Source organism: Equus asinus, chromosome 23, assembly GCF_041296235.1.
Source record: "Equus asinus isolate D_3611 breed Donkey chromosome 23, EquAss-T2T_v2, whole genome shotgun sequence".
NCBI lineage: Eukaryota > Metazoa > Chordata > Mammalia > Perissodactyla > Equidae > Equus > Equus asinus.
In genome coordinates this window covers 27,090,511-27,108,450 of record NC_091812.1, presented here as the reverse complement: position 1 = coordinate 27,108,450, position 17,940 = coordinate 27,090,511, and positions in this window count along the sequence as shown.

Below are 17,940 nucleotides of genomic sequence, written 5' to 3'. Positions count from 1 at the left end.
TGGAGTGGGGAAACCTTTAATGAACGCATTTGGCGTATTTTTGCAAATATGTCCACAGCCTAGACTCCTAAAAACAGAATTACTTTTTTTGATAGGTAGTTCCAAGCTGCTCTTCAAAAAGAGTGTACCAGTATATCTATCTACCAAAATTGTATGAAAGTGACTGTGTACTTCATACTTTGTGGTAGTTTTAAAACATATTAACAGTTTGACACATCTTCTCAGAAGATGGAGTCTAATTCTCTCATTGAATGTAGGCCCGACTCAGTGATTCCCTTCTAAAGAAAGGACTATAGCACAAGCGACAATGTTTGATTTTCAAGGCTGAGTCCTAAAAGGAAATGCAGCTTCCACCTGCATCTCTCCCTTGGGATATGTTGATAGTCTTGAACTGACCTGTAAGAAACCTGGCTAGGAGGGTGAGCAACTTTATAGAAAGCCAACCCAGGATACAGATAGTCCAGAATAAAAAAATCCAAAAACACCATAATAGCATAATGTATAATAGATAAGTGTACTCAAATGTGTTATTACTGTAACATAAAAATATGAGAAATAGGTGTGTATTTGAAATTATATATTCTGTATTATTTACATTATGTTAAATAAATGTTATTTTAACAAAACAACAATAAGCCTAGATAACAGTGGCAATTAGAAGAGATTAATAGTAGGATTAATTAAAGAAGTAATTTGTGTGAGAAAATGTAACAGTATTTTATGATGTTTTTGTCTTTTGATACAGCAATTTATTTGGATTCTTTTTTTGGACTATTGGATAAATTTTTTAGATTATGTTATTCTACATTCTTAAGATATATAAAGACATTTTTAAAGAACATAAATACAATAGGAATAATAAGCAGTACTTTCAGTTAATAAAAAATGATGAAACGTTTCTTTCTGTCCTGTGATACAGTAGGATATTTTTACTCTTTCCTGTTTCTGTTTTCAATAATACTTCTCTGAACTGCCTCCTCCTGGAGGACATCCTTTCCTCCTTGTCTTTAGTGGTAAAACTGAATACAGTCAAAAGTATGAAACACTTCGACTTGCAGTTCGGCTCACATCAAGCCCACATTACACTGATCCCTGGTCTGAGTCCAATGTCATGTCAATCAAGCCAAACATCCTTCCAGCAAAGGCATTTGCGCCTGGAATACTTAGGATTTTACTTGCTAGCAACAGCAGGAGTTAGACTTGTAGCTTTCTAATCATGCCCATCTACTCTGCCTCCACGGGCTTGCTCTGGGGACCAGCTCCTTGTCAGACAGGTGTTTTGCATCTATAACTTCATCATTATGGGCTATCTATATTTAAATTGTCCATCATTTTTAAACGCTCTGAAATACATTAAATGTCATCATTAATTAAGCGCCTCTTTCTCAGGGCAAATGGTTTTATTTTTTTAAGGATTGGCACCTGAGCTAACAACTGTTACCAATCTTCTTCTTTTTTTTCTTTCTGCTTCTTCTCCCCAAAACCCCCCAGTACATAGTTATATATTATAGTTGTGGGTCCTTCTAGTTGTGGCACATGGGACGCTGCCTCAGCATGGCCTGACGAGCGGTGCCATGTCTGTGCCCAGGATCCGAACCAGGAAGCCCTGGGCCGCTGCAGCGGAGCCCATGAAGTTAACCACTCGGCCACGGGGCCGGCCCCAGGGCAAATGGTTTTAAAGCACAGCTAATTTGAACTTGTGAAATCAAAAGTGGATTCCAAATAAGTTACAGTTTTAGTAAAGATATTGAAAAAGTCCTGTTTAACTTGGTTGCCTTTGTCCAGTGGCAGTTTTTCCTAGTTCTGAGGCCATGTTATTCCAAAAAAGGAGTCACTTTTTTCACCATATATGTTTTGCTGTGATCTACACTTTATATCAAACATTCAGGGGGCCGGCCCCGTGGCTGAGTGGTTAAGTTCACAGGCTCCGCTTCCGCGGCCCAGGGTTTCCGGTTTGGATCCTGGGTGCAGACATGGCACAGCTCATCAAGCCATGCTGACGTGGCGTCCCACATGCCCCAACTAGAAGGACCCACAACTAAAAATATACAACTATGTACCGGGGGGCTTTGGGGAGAAAAAGGAGAAATAAAATGTTAAAAAAAAAAAATTCAGGTGACTCTGATTGAACAAACAGTTCATCTTTTACGAAGCTCCTTTTGATGTCTTCAAAGATCATTAAAGCAGTTTGGGAAGGGCTTCGCTGCATGCCCTATGTGGCGTTACCTGGAGTCACTAAATGGCAACTAAATTTCTGTTTTACTAGAGTCCTTTACTCACTGTTCATTCTCAGTGTATTTCCAAACTAGATAAAGACACTCTGCTTGTCTCTCACTTCGAAAATCTGCTTTGACGGCAGGCCCACATTTTAACTGTGGCCGGCACCCCTGATAGCCATCTCATAGTCGTGTGTCTCAGGAGGCTGCCTCTTTCCAGTTCTATAAAGTCAAAAACCTCATTAAGTGCCTCCACAGGTTTTGAGGAAAATGAAAAGCAACCAAAAGCTTTCATTATGAAAGCCTTAAGATCGCAGGTAAGCAAATCACACCTCTTTTTAGCAGTGCCACGTCAAGGTGTGCGGGACATTTAGCAGGTATGATCTGTTCATTTTCTTTGGTAAGAAGTTTATAGACTGAATGGAATTTGCCAAAATATACATTTGCGCTGACTGTCAAATATGCAGACAGATGAGCAAAGTCTACAAACAAAGTGTGTATTTAGACAAGATATAAGCAATCTTTTACTTACTGTTTTCTGCAGTTTTATTAAAATCTTCATAGAAATTTTAAGAAGACAATTTGAAACTCCATTTTTCAAATCCAAGTACCCAAGAGGTAGGGGGAAGAACAAATTTTTGTTGTCATGATTCAACTTGTTAATCTAGAATTTATAATGATATTAGAACTTAGGGAAAGATTTTTTTGTGTTTTTTTGTTGTTCGGATTTGTCTGGTCAGTTGTCTCAACATTATTTATCCACTAACACATATTTTACCAACTGTGGTGTTTTGTACTTTGTCCACTTAGCCTAGCTGGAACTGTGAATTGTTGCTTCCCATTGCCCTTTTCTCCAACAAAAGTTATCTTTTTAAGTCTTTCAGTTAATAAGCATTCAGACATCTAGACTACACAGCATTCAATCAGGTTTCTGTAATACTCACCAGAAGATCATGGAGTACGCAGGACTTTGTCATGTTTCCTTGCTTTGGCACTGTAAGGATTTGTAGAAGAAAGAAAAGGATTTGGACAAAAGCAGATCAGTCGTAGCACAGTCTGCCACGTAGTAGAGGCTCCATATTTACCAATTCTCTTCACTTACTTGAATTTACAGGAAAGATTTGGTTTGTAGAGAAGTTGAAACCACTGCTGAAGGAGAAATTCTGGTTTATCTTTGACTTTCGATTTTTTATTTCCTCTTTGTTTTGCATGATTATGGACACACCTCAATTAGATCTGGCTTGTTCACAAATGAGAACTGAAAACCCAAGATTACACATTAAATTTATTTCCAAAGCAGCTGGTTTATTGTCAATAGAGGAGATAGCTGTTGATGTGTTGGTTCAAGTGATGTAATTGTCACTCTCATCAAAGAAATTGCCTCTCATTAGATTTTGCCTTGTTCTTGAATAAGACATCATCATAAATATGATATAGGATTCATTTGACCTATTAAATCAGTCCTGGAGACTGCTAGAAGATATAATTTTTAAGTACATTAAACACTCTTACACACATGACCCTCCTTCCCCCAGACACCTCTGAGAAAATGTAATTAAAATGTAGTCTGTTTTGTGGCATTTTTTTAAGGGAAAACTCATCAGATCTCTACGACATTAGAATATTGCATACCACAAGTGTTTGACTTTATTCCACTGGATTCGACAATAAGTGCGTAGTACTTATCTCTGCTTATAATGGAGAACCTGAAATGTGTGAAGACATGCTTCAAATGATGAAGAAAATGTAAATGCATCTAGTTTAAGGGGAAATAGACTATCTGCTAATTGCTTCAACAATTGAGTGATTTGGAAGACCTCAGGAGAGGGTTCATTTCTCTGATTTGCATACACTTCGCTCATGCTCCCTGGCTTACTACAAACGCCTCGATGATGTGTGTGGAGTGTTCCTCATCAACACCAGAGATGGAGAAGGATCTGGTGGCTCTGGGGACCAGAGAGCTACTTCCTGCTAAAGAAGCTGCCCCTCCTTGAAATTCAGCCCCTAGGAGAGCAGACTTCATGTTTGATAAATGATCTGGTTTTCTTATAGTCCATTGTTATTATTGTTATTATTGCCAAAAATTAATTGGCTTGATTTTCATGGTGAAGCCAATGAGCTTATTAGTTAAGGTAGCACTTTATACTCTTATAGAGACTCATAAAAAGAGTAGTCTAATAAAAAGAGTAGAAAAAGAAGGAATATTATTATTTTTATTTCCTTCCAGAGCTTTTAACACCTGGTAGTATAAATAATTGAGGACTCTTAAAATCACAAAAATCAAATGCCAAGATAGTTTATAGCCTGCTGCTTGCACAGGTAGAGAATCCAAACCTGAGGGAGGTGAACGGGGCTAGAAAGGAAAGGGTGAGAGACAAATAGGACAAAGAGGAAGATGGAAATGGTGAGAAGAGCATGTCCGTGGAGAATGGAGACAAAGGGGAACTGCAGAGAAGGGAACAAAATGGAAATGGAGAAAAAATTCAAAAAAGAGAATAAAATGGGGAAAGAAACTGTATAAAACAGAAGAAAGGGGAGAAAAATAAGAAGAAGAGAGGAAAGAATATTAAGGAGGAAAAGAAAGAACTAAAAAGGAACAGATATGTAACATACAATGTAACATAACATAAGATGGATTGTGCGTTGTATTACACCACTAAAAACAGCCAAACAACGAAAACCTCCACATTCACCACTGTTTATATGTAGACTACAATGAAAATCGAACCTTGCATTCTAACGCATGATTTTTTAAACTTCATAAACCTGTGTCTTCCATATTGAGAACATTATTAATGTCTGAGAGAATTAAAGTGGCTCTTTCCATAGCAGACAAAACAGAGTTTTAAACAGTGCCTCAAAGTAGCAGCTTCTAGATATATATGAGGATAATCAAAATGTTAGGATTTTTCATTTATCTTGAGTACACAATCATGATTTGAAACAGTATAAAGGGTTGAAAAGCATGTCAAAGATAAAATGCACTTTAAAAATTAAAAGATTTGTAAGGTTAACTTTCAGAAAAATCTGGTAAAAATGAATAAAATATAAGGTCATAGGCAAATCATCCTGTTTTCATGAACCTTGATCATATAATAGAAGTTACATTTGTTACTGAAATGTGAATGAAGACGGAATTCAAGATAAGATATTAATCATAATTAGAATGTCTATGACAGGTCTGTGGTGACAAATACTTAACAAGTAGTAAGAATGCTTATTCATAACAAACCTCTTAATTCATTAAATTCTTCATTAAAAGGGCAACCTCTTAATAAGTTCAACATAAAGTTGGTATAACATGCTATTTGCATTTTCTCTCTTTTTTATTTCCATTTTAAGGGGGTATTGTTAACAAATTGAGATAAATCATTTAAAACATATAATTACTTGGATATAGTCGCATAGTAATTCCCTAAGCAATTGCACGGTTATAAGTTGTCAGTGTGCATATTAATTTATCATACCCACCAGCCTCATCTTCATTGATTTGCTACTAGCTGTTAGAAAAACAGATTAAGAAGCACATGCTGCCCTTCTCTGAAAGTTTCATTGAGGCACAAGTAGGGCAAACACTGCTTCCCAATTAGATTCCTGCTGTTTGCCAGGACTTGACAATGACTAATTACAGTCCTAAATGACTTAATATGTTTGAATGCATGATTATTTATAAATACATTTTAAGATCTGCATAAAATAATCATTCCTGGTTTAAATATGAAAGGCTACTTTTTGTGCAAAGGCCAAAGACCTGTTGAACACCTGAGGTCAGAGGAAAAAAGATGTTTCAATGTCATAGTTAGAGTTTCCTTAGGCAACCATTACATTACAAAGAAAAAAACAACAGTGAGTTGTTTATGATAATGAGGATGTAAGAGGATAAATGTTTGGCTTAAATCTTGGCTCTACTGACTATAAAACTTATCACCATAGCATTTTTAGAAGGGTTCACCTTTCTTAAAATATATAATTACCTTCTTAGGGTTGTTGTGAGAATTAAACAGTTAAAACATGTTTAGCCCTTTGACCAGTGTTTGGAACAGAGTAAGCACTCAATCAAATTTAGGTTTTATTGTTGTTCTGTACCCGAGTGACAGTAACAATCATTTGCTACAGGGCGGATCCTCACAATGTAAAGCTGGAGTAGAATTTGTAGATACGTAACAGATTTGTGGATTTTTGAAACATTTTAGTGAATTCGTGTGATCATCAGCCATTCGCCGATCAGCTTCTATGAGTCGGGCACAGTGGCAGGCATGGGAGATAAGACGCACACCATACGCAACCGCTGAATTGGGTTCCACTGCACTGCAGGTCAAATAGATCATGAAAATAGAGCAAAGTGGAGTAATGAGTTGTTTTGTCAATAAACTGCTTTTAAACTTTAAAATATTTGATATGTATAAGAGGAGAGAAACTATTAGGTTGAATTCCACATTTGCACACCAAGATTCAGCAAATGTTAACTTTTCCTATATTTTTCACACACTACTGTAGCAGACAGACCTAAGGTGTCCCCTCCAATTTCCCACCTCCTGCTGTTCATGTGTTTGCATAATCCCTTCCCTTGAGTGTGGCCAGGATCTGTGACTTCCTTCTAACAAATAGGATAGAAGGCAACGGTGATGGACTCCTGTGATTATGTTATGTTACGTAAGACTCCATCCTAGCAGACTGAGGTTAGAGATTCTTCTTCTCAGCTTAATGAAGAAAGCAGTCATATTGAGGAAGCCCACATGGCAAGGAACTTCAGTCAGCCTCTAGGATCTGAGTGGGACCTCCAGCCAACAGCTAGCAAAGTGCTGAGGCCCTCAATTACACAGCCATAAGGAAATAAATTCTGGCAACACCAGAACAAGCTTGGAAGCAAATTCTTCCCCACTGGAGCCTCTAAATGAGAACATGGCCCATCTGACACCTTGACTGCAGTCTTGTGAGACCTGGAACAGAGGACCAGCTCAGCCATGCTCAGACTCCCGACCTGTGGAAAATTCGACTTAGTTAATATGTATTGTCTCAAGTCACCAAGTTTGTGGTAATTTGTTACATAACAGTAGAAAACTAATACAACTTCTAATGATATTATAAATGCCCTTAAAAACAATGTGGCTCTTAACTTGGCTGCTCATTGAAAAAAATTTAGAACCACAAAAGAGTTATTCAGAACACCCTTTTTGCTTTGAAAGGGGGAAGATTTAAATAACCCTCAGAGAAATGTATCAATATCATGAGAAAAGCCCTAACACCTTCCCAACGAATTATTCAAGTGTTTAATATGTCTTTCCAGCATATAGATTATCACACTACTCTATGAAGTTTAAGCCTATTTCATTATATTCCAGAGTTCAAAAAAAAATGCTTACATAAAATAACTATTTTCTAGACTAGAAATTTCTTTTTGTGTGTGTGTGAGGAAGATTGGCCCTGAGCTAACATGTGTTGCCAATCTTCATCTTTTTTTTTTCTCACCAAAGCCCCAGTACAAAGCCCCTAGTTGTAAGTCCGTCTAGCTGTTCTGTGTGGGACACCGCCACAGCATGGCTTGATGAGCAGCATGTATGTCTGCACCCAGGAACCAAACCTGCGAACCCTGGGCCACCAAAGTGGAGCACAAGAACTTAACCACGATGCTACCGGGCTAGCCCCCAAGTCTAGAAATTTCATAATTTGGAATTATCATCACTCATTTTGTTCTCTAGAATTAGGAATTCTTATTATTTTAACATTTCATTTTCCATTTCTTTATGATCCATTTCTTTGTGATCTTTCCCATTCCATCTCTAGAACTTCCTATGCTGGATATCTTCTTCTGTTTGCCTTCCAGATTCACGCTTCACCCTTCTCCATTCTACTACTCTGGGCCCCAGGAACTGAGTTGTTTGGGTTACAGCAATGAGTGACCTTTCCCAGAGATAACTATTTCAACTTCTTTAACTCTTTCTTCTAATATTTCAGTCTTAGGTATTATCTATTGAAATCATATGTCAATGTGTGATTCTCTTACACACCATTTCCACACACACATGTGCTTTTATCCCCCATCCAAGCAAATTATAAATAATGATGTTTTTATTAGATAAATATTCAGTGTTTAAATGACTGTAACAATATAAATATTATTCATGGTGGAGTACATCAAATACTGTGATTACCTTTCCTATCTTGCGTGCTTTTTCCCTCTAGACTTAATGATTGCCTCATTTTTTGTCCATATTTTGTTCATTTCTATGAATCAATCACCAGCTTATCACCAGGAAAAATCTTTTGATATGTTCAAATATATCAGATATATAGAGTTTGTCTTTTTTTTTTTTTTTTTTTGTATATGTGCCTCCTGGAGCTCACTTTCCTCCTGCTCCATTCTAGACTGCTTCTTTCTTTTCTTTTCTTTTCTTTTTTTGAGGAAGACTGGCCCTGAGCTAACATCTGTGCCTGTCTTCTTCTATTTTATATGTGGGATGCCTATCACAGCATGGCTTGCCAAGCGGTACCATATCTGCACCCGGGATCCGAATCAGTGAACCCCGGGCTGCCAAAGCAGAACCTGTGAACTTAACCACTGTGCCACCAGGCCGGCCCCTAGATGGCTGCTTTCTAGGACTACTGCACAGTTGTCATCCTGGGAATCTTCTTTCACCACCATCCTGGGGATTCCTTTTGCCTTCTATGTCATGTATCCCCTGTTTTTTGGATCCCATCCTTTTTCTTTCTCAAGTTGCTTTCTCGTTTTAGTGGAATACATCCTCTAAGAACTTTCTGAGAAGGAATTTTTGAGAATAAATTTTGGGGACATTAAATATCTGCAACCCTCTCATTTGATGGATAGTTTTCCTGGGTATAGAAATCTACGTTGGAAATCATTTTTCTTCAGAATTTTGAAGACATTCCTCCATTGTCTTTGGGTTTCCATTGTTGTGGTTGTGAAATTCAATGCCATTCTAATTATTGATCCTTTGTGAGGTGTGTTTACTCATTTGCATTCAAAAGCTTTCAGGATCTTCTCTTTCTCTGCGATGTACTGAAATTGCACAATCATGAGCCTTGAGTGGGGTAGGTGGGTCTTTTTTTGTTTCTTGTGCTGGGCCTTCAATAGACTTTTCAATCTAGACTTACGTTCTTCAGTTCTAGGAATTTTCAAAAAGTGTTTCTTTGATGATTCTATCTCATCCCTTTTCTCTGTCCTTTCAGAAAGTTCTTGAAAATTATTTAAATATTGGACCACATGGACTGATGCTCTATTTTTTTCTTATATCTTTGTTCTACTATCTGGAATATTCCCTTGGCTTTAAACTCTTCTTTGAATTTTTAATCTTTCCTATCCTTTTAATTTTTAATATTCTTGTTGACAGAATGCTTTCCTTTTATAGTCTACTGTTCTTGGTTTTACGGAAGGAATATATTTTCTTATTCTCTGAGGAAAATAACTATGGATTTCTTTGAAAGCTCTTTCTGCCACAGCATTTTTTCTATGCCCTCTGAATTCTTTTTCATTTCTTTTCTTTTTTTTATGTTCCCTATCTTTTACATTTGAGGCTTTAAATGATGATCTCTTACTGTCCAGAATGAGGCTTTAAAATGCTACTTGTATTCTCTGTGTGCATGAGTGGGACTTGCCAATCGATGGGTTTACTCTCCGGTAACCAGAATGTGCACAATCCCAAACGTCAGTCTATGTAAGAGTTTCCTTTGGTCAAGTTTGTTTCCTCAGAGAAACATTCTTCAGCATTCTGTATTGCAGTATATATCTAAATTCCCGTATTCACAGATCTGCACAGGAGGGGATTAAAGTGTTGTATTGGTCTATATGTCAAATTTCTCTCGATCCCTCTATTTTCACTTTAGCACCTCATTTCTGCCCCAGTTGGCTTTGATGCTTCTAAGTCCAGAGTTTTTCTGATTCAAGCTCTTTATAAAACATAGTGTCTTCTGCCAGTATGGTTGTCTGGCTACTCAGGGCAGGGTAAAAGATGTTGTAAGTAAAGGGAAGAGTGTCTAAATCAGCCTTGTCCTACAGAAAATAATCTGTATCACAAATCTGAGCCTCATATGTAATTTTAGGTGTTCTGGCCATGTTTTTAAAAGTTTTAAAATAAAGTGAATTAATTTTGTCAACACATTTTGTTTAACCTAATAATCCAAAAATATTGTCATTTTAATATGTAATCAACATAAAAATATTAATGAAATAGTTAAACTTCTCTTTTTCATATATTTCATACTTATAGTACTTATAGTGCCTCTCAATCCGGACTAGCCACATTTCAAGTGCTCAGAGCCACATGTGGCTAGCAGCTACTATAATGGACAGCCCACTTCCAACGAGTATAAAGTAAAACTATAAAACTTTTAGCAGAAAACATGGTAAAATCTGTACAACAGATTTTGGGGATACACAAAGATTTCTTAGATAGCCAACACAAAACAAGAACCAAAAAAGAAAAAAAAGTGTAAATGGACCTCATCAACATTGAAAACTTCTGCTCTTCAAAAGACACAGTGAAGAAAATGCGAAGGCAAGCCACCCACTAGGAGAAAACATTCACAGCACATATTTGACAGAGTTTGTTTACAGAATTTACAAAGAACTCTTACAACTCAATAAGAAGACAAACAAGCCAGTTAGAGGTTCCTATTGCCTGCAGTTCCTGACCTTTTCAAGGTTCTCTGTGGGGCTTGACCTGGATTTTGGGCTTTCCATTCCTGTAGGTTTAAGTTTCAGCTTTCCTTAGTCAGCTAAATTACTCAGCTCTCATTATCTATCCTCTTTTCAATTATGAAAAATTTGTTATCTCTTCTTTTTCCCCTCCTCCTCTCTTTGTTCTCATGAGTTTATGAATTCTTTACTCTTTTACTATCATTTTCTTGAAGTTCCAAGAGGGAGTAAAGATAAGATAAACCTATATGTTTAATTTACCATGTTTAAGTAGAAAAGTCCAATTTAGATGTAGCCTTAACAAAATATTGTAATATTTTTGTCTATCTACCCGTTTTCCCAATAGATTATGAGTTCCTCAAGAGCAGTGATGTTATTTTATTCTTTCTATCTCCAGTGCTCAGCACAGAGTGGTTATGCAATAAATGTTTGTTGATTGAATGAACGAATGTCCATATGTATATGTTTATTGTCCTCTTCTCCCTCTAAAATGTGGGTTCCACAAAAGCAGGGATCTTCTAGATCTTGTTCACCGTAGAATCCCTCTGTCTAAAACAGTGCCTGTTCGTAGTAGGTGGTAACAAATAGTTGTACAATGAATCAATGAATGAATTTATATAATTTTATGTGCTTGAGCACATAAATTTCATTTTTTCTGTTATGTATTACCATTTTGTTTGATAAGCAGAAATATACACATTATACATAATATACTTCTAGATGGTTAATTATATCTATTCATGCAATTTGCTGCTCAACGTCTGTGATTGGATCATGCGCACTGTTAGTTTTACTATTCAGCAATTGCTGTGGTGCCCTCAGTGACACTAGAAAGCAGTCCATGCAACCAGTTCATTAACGTGATTCAAATAATTAGACAGCAACTGGTCCAGAGCTCAGAATTTAATCTACAGAGGTCAAAAAGAGAGAAAAGAAGAAAGGACAAATGGACTCACCTTATAGACACTGCCTTATTTATTTTGTGGTACCGTCAGACATTTAAAGTCATATACTTAGTTAAGCCATTTAGGTGCTATCTCAGCAGCCACCACAGTATAAAGGGACATGTCTTATGGCAGCTACTAAGTTTAATTCATCTGCTTCTTATTAAGACTCCCACTCCCTCCACCAGGTTCTGCAAAGACCCCGCCGTGATTTTCTCCTTCTAGTATTTCTCAGGACAACGGGGAAAACTTCCAACTGTTCCAAGTTCATATTTGATCTCATTTAGTTCAATCTCCTTTACAAACTAAAACCTTCCTACTTCACATATTCACATACACAAATGTCAAAAGAACCCAAGAAGATTTTTGATGATTTAATTATTGTCACTTAGCACTATCTTAAAAACTCCCAAACTTTTTCTTAATATGACTGAAATGACGGATACAATATGAATAAACACGTAGAGTAATACCTTTCAAGCAACAAAGGTGTTCAGAATTTTGCTATTTTAAATTAACATACTGACATAATTAGCATATGTTAAGCTCTAAAACCTCAATAAGGTAAATTGGTCTGTAGGTAAGGACAATTGAGGTTTAAAGTTGGATAGAGTTTTGTTTTTCCTAAAAGTAGTTGAGGAACCAGCAAGGTGGAATGAAAAAAAATGGACGAGGTATCTTAGGAACTCATTAGGATATCTCAGAGATTCCCCAAATTGTTTTACTCATGGCTTTAGAAAGTATTCCTCTCTTCCTTTATGGAGTAATTTCTTCACTCACAAATTGAAGTTCTCATTGAACTTGACTGTGAGATTGTGTAAGATAAAACAATGAATTGCATTCAAAGAATAATTTGTGCATCAAAAGCTGTCTTTAAGAATGCTCATTTTAAAACAAGGTGATTTATAATCCCGCAATACTATATACCCACAATTTTTGCCTTAGATAGGAAATGGCCCAAAGTTGGCTGGGCATAGATTATACCTCTAAAGTGCTGCATTATTAAATTTTAGGATTTAAACTTTACTGGGATTTTCTAGTAAACAAGAAAGGCTTGTCTCTGGAATGCTCTCCTTTAGTCTTGGGAGCCACGGTTGCACTTCAGGTGACAAATAGACCATAAGGTTGAGTTCCTGGTTCTTTTCTCCTTACATGATTAGTTAAATCTTAGTTTCTTCTTTTGAAGAGGATGTTTTAGGTTTTGCAACTTTGCTGTGTGGCTTCAAGAAGCTGAGGTAGAAATGATGAACAAGTTCGGCTTTTGTTAAAGGGAAAGAACCCAGAGTTTATAAATGTCTCAGGTATTTCCAATAAATTGGAGGTCACCAGAAAAGATGTTAGGATAATAAATCTAGCCTCTAAGTATACACTCCCTTTACCCAGCGGGCGTCCTCCTGGGATCATTTGTCTGCTGTTCATTATCTTGTCTGCATTATTCAACAGTTCTGTTCTTGCTCAATGGGCTTCAGAGAGCTTTTAACAGCTGCAGCAACCTCCAATTGTTACTTAAGTTGTCTTTCTCTTTGTAATAGCCAAAAAAAAAAAAAAAAAAGACAAAACCTTGAAGGAAAAGAAAGAAAACCTGTCTTTGATGCCCAACACCTACCTATGTAATTGAAAACTGTCAAAACTGAGCTTGTTTATTTATTTCACATTAACCGTACCCGTGTTATAATGTAATATTTGGGATTCTAAAAGAGAAGCTTACATTTAAATATTAAGAATATGAAAGTTTAAAAAGAATATATCCCAAACCAACTAAATGACATAATGAAAAGACAAAAAGCATTTCATTTCTTGGAGATACCAAGCTTAAGCTCTATTTTAGGAAAATTTCCTTGTGTACACGGCAAACGAAGAAAATTTTTTTAAAATCACCAAAAAAAAACAAGCTTTGGAAAAAAAAGCCAATTCGTTAGCTTACCCGAGTAAAACCTCCGCATTCGATTTGTTTCATTTAGGAACACTTAGCTGCTCTCAGGTAAGTTGGTTTTCAGAAAGATTGTTGTTACTCATGATCATGGCCCGACTTAACAGGACTTTCTTGGGTCCAACTAACCTAAAGCTATCGTAGTAACATAAAGTATGGTGTTGTATTTATAAACCAGATGACGGATAAAGTAAAATAGTTTTCCAATGACCAGAAGCAGCAACGTACTTGAAAATAAAAACGCTTGATGACAAGAACTGCGAAAAATGGCTAGAAGGAAGGGACAGAGCAAGCATTAAACTCACAAAGAAGCTAATGGAAGCCCCTCAGGGACTTAATCAAATGCTGACTATTTCACCTAAGTTTTGTGAGATTCAGAGGACTAATGAATTTTTTCTAGTCAAGACTATGAAGACTCACTATGATCAGTTTGGACTGGTCCCAACCTCTTAAGGTAAAGATAATAAAAAAGCTGAGATGAATGGAAAGCTTATAAACAAAACAGCATTCAAAATAAATCTAGCTCCGGTCATTCATTAGGATTTACTTAGTTATCAATGCTAATGTGATTTGTAATTAAAACTACATGAACCATTCGTTTTCCTACGAAGGCTATGCTTTGGACTAAATGTGTTCAGGATGAGAAAGGGAGAAGGAATACTTGTGGGCAAAATAAAGACATTTAAACTTGCTCCTGTAGCCCTGAGATCCTCTGATCTTCAGCAAGAGAATAAGGTCTGCAGAGGTGACAGTCCATGTCCAGAATGGAATGTCTTGATCTACGTGTAGTAACAAGGGACTGCAATTTCCTAGCATTAGCTCATCATATTAAAAACCAAGGGAGCTTTTCAGCACCACCATTTGATCAGCTTAAGATCCTTAGTGTTGTACAAAACACAGCTCGTTAGCCACCCAAAGTCTGAAAGCATCTCTAAAGTGGCATAGAAATGCTAAGCAGTCCCAGACACCTGGACAATGCCTGACATCCGAGTAAAAACCGAAGACCTCCTCAATTATCAGGATATTTGTTACCGGGAAAAATCTCGATAATAAGCTGACTCTGTGATTGGGAAACATGTAAATAAATGCCTTAAACTTTTATTCAAACCCTTGGAGTAGTTTTATCTGGGCCTCCCAAAGCACATTAAATACTATAAAAGCAAATACAACTTCTGTCGCTTGCTTTCTAAGACATAAGAACACCAGCACAACGAAACTGTAAAAGCTATATACTGCCTCTCAAAATTATTTTCTGAATTATTAAACACCACAAATCTGAAGCTCTTCTTAAACTATTAGAATTCAGTATGGAAAAGTAGCATTTGCTCTTGAATACCAGGTCCAGTTTTGCCTTTGCTTTATATATTAATTCCTTTCCATAGATAAACTAGATGGTCTATCTCACAATTCAGTGATTCTGAGTCTCACCATTACCACCCTTTGGTATGCAGTCAATGCAAAATAAAAGATTTAAAATGGGACACGATTAAAGCAGCTCAGTCTCACAAAGTGAGCACCCAGACGGACTCATTGAGAATAAAGCCAATGTCTTGTTTTGGTTTTAATTTCACCACTGTTAGAATTAAGTCTCAGGGAAAAGATATATAGTCAAGATATTTTTGCAACTGATTTCCATATTGCCTGCCAACCAAGACAACTTATATAACAAGAAGTAAAACCAGACTCTCCCAAATGTGTTATTTATACCCCAAATCTCTTTTTAAAAAGTTTCAGAGTTAAGAAAAGCTCTGTTAATTGATTGTGTCTAATTAAGGAGGAAAGAGGGCAGTAGGTAGACTTACCATTTATGTATAAACAAACCATACAGTGTTAAACTAAATTTTCAGTTTTGTAGGTTTACAACTTGCTCTCCAATCTTCAGCATTCACTCACTTTAAGAAGGTACCCTGGCTTCAGAGTCACTGGAAACATCTTTCTTCAGTTACAATATTCCTTACATCATGTGCCTTCTGCTTCTCTCTGACTTACAGATCATTCCAAAAGAACCAAAGAGGTTTTTTGGAAGGGCAGGGAGGGTCCTAGAGGCAGGGGGTGCTGGAGACAGTTCATGCTTCTCTTTCTTTGCTAACTTTGCCCAGATAATTTTCTGTATGCGGGGCAAATTGTTGTTGAAAACAGACATCACTGTGTAGAAAAAAACTCAGAGACTATTGTGAGGTGCTGGCTGAAGACCCTACTAAGTATAATTCAATTCCTGTCCGTAGGGGTGGCTTATGCATGAGACATAACTGTTTTTGAGAAGGGACTCAGGCAGAAATATGGAGCATCTACCACATAGAACACCTGGGATCAATAAACTATGGCCTCTGAGCCAAATTCAGCATGCCAACTATTAACTTACAACATACAAGCAAAGAACAATTGTTACATTTTTAAATAGTTTTTAAAAAATAGAAAGAAAAATAATATTTGTGACACGTAAAATTATGTAAAATTCTAATTTCAGATAATAAATAAAGTTTTATTGAGACACAGGCAACCTCATTCTTTTACATATTGTCCATGGCTGTTTTAGCACAATGCCAGAGTAGAGTAGTTGCTACCAACACCATCTGGCCTGCAGAGCCTAAAATATTAACTCTCTAGCTCTCTATGGAAAGAAGAGAGAGCCTCTATGCTAGGGGTAATATATATATTACTCCATTTAAATAACTATAGTTCCAAAATATTTCAGAAATTGAATTCACGCCTCACCGTTGTTTAATCATTTGTATATTTTCATTTCACTTAAGGAAGTTTCTTTCTCTAAAGAAATATATTGCCAATGTCAAAATTTTTTAAAATTTGTGATTGCTAGAATAGTAGCACAAAGATTAGTGCTTTTCTTTTCCTTATTTCTTGTCTTTTAAAAAGTTTCTCTCTTCTTTCTTTCTATCTCTATAAATTTTATAAAACTGACTTCTATAATGGCTGGAAAATTTCAGAAGCCTTAGAAATGAATAAAAAATACTAACTCCTTCTCACGCAGCGCCAAGAGTCCTGTAATATATATACTTTCCCAAACAAGGCTGGCAAACTTGGCCACTGAAGCAGCTGTAAAAATGGAAATGCAATCACAGAAGGAGTTATCAGCCTTATGAATTGAGGCGTCTTGACACTACTTGACATTCATTCTCAATTACCAAGTTCAGGCTTCTTGCCTTCATTGAGCAGCACTACAGAGCACCTCACATAAATGAGTGGATTCTGGGCAGCCATGATGGTGTAAGTAGCATGCTTCACTTCTTCAAAGGACTTGGGTCAGCCAGCAAAGCACTAAGCATTAAATTATTTCTGACACCAGTCACAGGCTATTAGAATGTAACCTGCCTCTCTGTTTCAGATGTTTATCTTTGAAGAAACCACTCACATCTTTATTGCAGTCATAAAATCTGTTGTAATGATAAAAATAAAAAAGACATTTAACCTGTACCTACACACTGGAGCAGAGCTCTGGACGTATTAATTGCCTTCTCTCACACTTTCTTCACTTCTAAGTTATAAGGTAAGGCTTGTGGAGAAGGGTTGCCATGGAGTCAACAGAACAGGAGTCTGGGATGTATAAGATAACTTGTCTCCCCAAGAATATGGATGGAAATGAATAGGGAAAGTCGAGTTTTGTCCAGACATGTATGTTTTTGTTTCAGAGTGTTTATAGTAACCTCCTGAATTATAAGATGCAGAAATACCTATGGCTTCTTTGGAATTTGACATTTCATGAAATTGTACAATGTTAGAACCCAAAGGAATTTGTATTTTATACATTCATCTCTTTATTGAGAGTCAAATATGTTTCAGACATTATACTAAATAAAAACACATATGACTACCAATCATGTTCAATGCTAGTGAGGAAAGGAACAGAGTACTTTGAGAGCTTAATGGCAACAATCTTTATGAGGCTAGGGGATGGGTAAGTGTCAGGTGAGTTTCTCTGAGGGACGGGCATTTGAACTAGGGTGTGAAGGAAGAGAAGATGCCAGGCAGGACAAATATTTCATGACCAATAGCCAACGGTGGCAAGGAGTGTGGTCCTTTCAAATGAGTGTGTTCATTAAGGTTTAGAGATATATTCTGTAAATTTTGATCCCATCAACATGAATAACAAGATGATTCTACTTCCCAGGCAGATTTACTGATTGAAACTACAACTTTAATTTTTAGGAAAGAAATGTCTTATGAGCTAAATTATTTAAT